This window comes from Echinops telfairi, unplaced genomic scaffold (genome assembly GCF_000313985.2).
Source record: "Echinops telfairi isolate 266 unplaced genomic scaffold, ASM31398v2 ScPeMD7_7468;HRSCAF=8506_0, whole genome shotgun sequence".
Taxonomy (NCBI): Eukaryota; Metazoa; Chordata; class Mammalia; order Afrosoricida; family Tenrecidae; genus Echinops; species Echinops telfairi.
The window spans coordinates 14,237,274-14,241,893 of NW_022111369.1; positions in this window are offsets into that span (position 1 = coordinate 14,237,274).

Sequence of the window (4,620 nt, forward strand, 5' to 3'; positions counted from 1 at the left end):
CATGATCCATGGGTTGGCTTGGCCATAGGTTGAGGCAGAGAACTGGCTAAAGCAGCACAGCATGCCGCTCCAGTCACCAGAGAGCACGAGAGACGGGGAGGACGGACCTTGAAGAGTCATTTATCTCTTTGCCCTCCAATCAAATTTTGACCTGATTAATATCCGCCCACATGTTCCTATTGGCCATGTTGGCACATTTCTGTTGTTTGTCCCCCTGGTGGTGGTGGTGGTTACACATCGATCAGTGCAATCTGTTCCCCCTTCTCCCCCCACTTTCTCCCAACCTCATGGTGTTGCTACTTTCCATTACTGTTCCTGAGGGGTTTATCTTTCCTGGACTCCTTGTATCTAGAGCTCTTATTTGCACCAGTGCACATGCTCTGATCTGGCTGGATGTGTAAGGTTAGAATTTGGGGGAGGACACATTAAACAGCTAGAGGATTCATCAGTGCTATACTGCATCTTTGCTGACTCATCCCTTCCTTGTGGCCCTTCTGTGAGATGTCCAATTGTCTGCAGAAAGGCGTTAGGTCTCTGTTCTGACCTCGCTTGTTTGCATCAAAATGGTTTGTCTTCTGATGTCTCATACTTGATCCTGTTGAAACCCTGTGATCACACAGGCTGGTGGGCTTTGTTGCTTCCCTGCTAGACGGCTGCTTGTTTACCTTCAAGCCTTTAAGACCCCAGATGCTATATCTTCTAATAGCCAGGCACCCTCAGCTTTCTTCACCATATTAGCTTATGCATTCATTTTGTCTTCAGCAATTGTGTTGGAAAGGTGAGCATCACAGAATGCAAAGTTATTAAAACAAAGTGTTCTTGTATTGAGGGAGGACTTCAGTAGAGGCCCAATGTCTGTCTGATACCTTAATACTTAACATATAAATATATAGACCTATATCCCTATCATTATATATTTATATATTTACATATGGGGCTGCCTATGTTTATATCTCTATAAATGTCTTTTGCCTCCTAGGTCTTTCCTCTATTTCCTTTTACTTTCTTTCTGTCCCACTATCATGTTCACCTTTCATTTGGGTCTCGGTAATTCCTCTTGGTTACATTGCACTTGATCAAACTCTACCAGGCATTCTATGCCCTCCTTGCCATCAATTTTAGATCTTTTGTTGTTCTCTTGTCCCTGGATTTGCTGGCTCCCCTCTCCCTTTCACCTGCCTTCTCCTCTCCCTTGTCCCTCCGGAGCTGGCAGCCTTGTTGTTTTCTCTTCAGGATGGTTTATCTACCTATCTTACATAGATAGACAAAAAGGAGGAGGAGGAGGTGGAGAAGGAGAAGAAACTAAACAAATAAAAATTAGCCTAGAACTAGTTCCAGGTCTGTCTGTTGACCCTTATGAATGTTTTCCAATCAGGTCTGATGAGGTGCCAAGCTCTGCTCCCTGAGTCCGAAGTCTGTTTTCACAATTCCTCGCAATCTTTGTTGCTTTGCTCTCCTCGCCTATCAGCCATCCAGAGCAAGCAGTCACCACTGTTTATCCCACAACAAGTAGGACCCACTCCCTTCTGATAAGGATAGTAGTTGACTGTTTCCTTGTAGGAGACCCCAGAGAGGTCAAGCCCACTCAAGGGTGACCAAGGTTAGGTCACCATCATGAATCTAGGGTCCGCCCATCTTGTCACATGTATACATACCTCTAGTCCCTCCCATTCCTATGTGCACACCCCTAGCTCATCCCCTTCCTGTCACGCTTATGCCTATCGTAGATCCCCTTCCTATGATGTGTGTGCCTATTGTACTGCCCCTTCCTGTGACATGTGGTTACCTGTAATCACACCCCCTAAGTAGATATAACCCTTGGTTAGCAATAAAGTGGGGGCTCTCCTGCTCTGCTCTCAGGTCTCTCCATGAGAACCACCAAGCAGGGCTGAGGTGAGCATGCTGCCATGAATTGTGTCTGACTCCATTACTTCAATCTCTCTTCTGTCTCTCATGCTCTCGATGACTTCACTATAATCCTTACATATTATTGCCGTACAATTGCGCCTACCGGACCAGTGAGGATTGGTTGCCCCCGCCCCACAACCTGCCACTCTCCTTGGCTGTATCGTCAGTGCTGTCCTCTGTAGTACATTCTTCTGGGGAGAGGGTCGACATAGCTGGGCGAGGGGCCGGCCCTGCTGTTAGTTAGACCTCACTGTTAGTTCACTGCCTCATCCTGGTATGTTGCCCTCCAGGCTTGGCACACCAGGTTGAAGAGACCAGCAAGTTTAGATGGTACCTGGTTACCACGACTGAGCATTCTGATTAGGAACATAATAGATGAATCCTGATAAAAATGGAGAAAATGTGGAACAGAACTTCAAATTCTTAAAGAATCCAGTCTTCTTATAATTGTTGAGGCTGAGGAGTACCTGAGTTGCCAAAAGTTGTTCTTCACACCTCAAACTGAAACTCTCTCTGGAAGTCATTTTACTCCAAATAACAATTTAGCCCAAAGAGTACAGCTGGTCACCTTTGAGAATTGTGATTTTGTATGTTTTAAATGATCTATGTAATGCCAATGGATCAGCAATTGTTTTAAAGCATAGATGAGAAGCTTGGTAACAGGGAGCTTAAAGTACAATAAAACATGCAAAAACCAGACCCTCTGTATGTGGAAAACTTGTCAGAGGGAAAAGAAATATTTTCAACTAATAAGAGAGCAAATGCGAAGTGGTCAGACAGCTTCCTGTCATAAAAGGAAGACTTCCAGGGCCTGGAAAAAACAAGACAGTCCTGTCCAGGCCTGGTTCTCAGTTTTCTCTGTAAAAGGAAATGAAATAATAAGGTCAGGAATAATGAGAATTATAAACACAATGTGAAAAGTATAACTAATCTCACTGATTATTATGTCTAAAAACCATAGGCTAGGAAAGATATTTTGCTATATATATTTACACACACACACACACCTACCTCTATTTGTTTGATCCTCCGTAGTCAGGAATTCAGAATTTGCAACCAGAAACATGCTGGTGGATGTAGCAGTGAAAGAAGTGGACTGTGAAGTCAGGCCTGAGTCCTAGGCCCCCTACTACTGAGCTAGTTGACACTGAAAGCTTATTGCACTTCAGTGTCTTTAACTTGAAACATGGCACTATAGATTTCTCTGTATTGGGATCCATCATCAATGCCGATGGAAGCATCAGTCAAGCTATGGAATTTTCAATCACCTCATATGCATGGGAACTGGACAATGAATGAGGAAGTTTGAAGAACTGATCGATATCTTTGAATTAAGGAATTGGTGAGAAGTATTAAAGATACCATGAACTGCCAGAAAACGAATACATCTAAGTTGAAGGTACCACCAAATATTCCTTAGAAGCAAGGATGGTGAGACTTCATCTGGCAGATTTTGTACATGGTATCAGGCAGGATCAGTCATTGAGGAAGTGCCCTGTGTTAGTCCAGGTAGACTAGAGAAACAAATCCATAGACACTCATGTGTATAAGAGCTTTATATACAAGCACAATTGAATATTGAGAAAACATCCCAGCCCAGTCCAGATCAAGTCCATAAATCCAGTATTAGCCCATATGTCGATACCAATTTATAAAGTCCTCTTCAGACTCACGAAACACATGCCATGATGCCCAATGCAGGAAGATCACAGGCCAGTTGGTGGAAAGTCTTGTGGATCCAGTGATGGTAGAAACATCTCAACACTGGCATGGGTCTCTACATGGCTCCTTTAACTCTAGAGCTCTAGCATTGCTCAATGTGTCTTGTTCACAGGAATGTCTTGCAGGGAGTGAGCGTGTATCCTGCCTCCAATGAGCTAGTTATCTCCTAGCGCCTCCAAATGAGGTCTTCAACCTGCAACCTGACAGGCTAAACTCCACCCCTTCACTCTTAAGTCTCAAACTGACAACAGATGATCTAACGACCACAGATACCATGCTTGGTAACTCAGAGGTGAGCGAAACAGAGGGAGGACCTTTTGCACGGTGGGCTGCGATTGTGGCTACCACAATGGGCTCTTATATAGAAATGATTTTGAGGATGGCAAAGGGTTTCCTTCTGTTATACAGCGTGTTGCTGTGAGTTGGGACTGACTTGGTGGCCCCTAACAACAGCACCCTCCTAGGTTGAGCGGACTATCTGAGATAATGCTTGACTAATGATAACACTGTGCCTGGCAAGCACCCACAGGCAGCAAACGTTAGCTTTTATCATAACCATTTCCTCAGTGTTCAGGTTCCAATGGGGAGGCGAGCAGTAATGGAATGAGGGCGATGTGGGGTGGTGTTTGTAATTGCACCAGTCGGGAGCTGGTGGGAGTGAGGAGATAGCAGAGGCCTCGGGGTGATGACAGGACTCTTTTGAGAGCTGCAAATTCTGCCTCATCATTCAAAGATGTAATTGCAGTACATATGGGCCAGAGGTCAGGCATAAGTCATATTTGGCCAGCAGATGTTTAAAATCACTTTTTAAAAGTTGGTTTTACTCATTAACGTTTAAAAGGGATGATTTTTCATATTAAAATCTTGCTTTTTATGGAACATTTCTGTCTCCTTATAATGAGATTTTTAAATGCTATTTGTTTCGTGCATTGGAATCCCGAGATTTTCATTTTGAGAGCAGCCCCGGAGGGTCCCCTGCTAACTGAAACG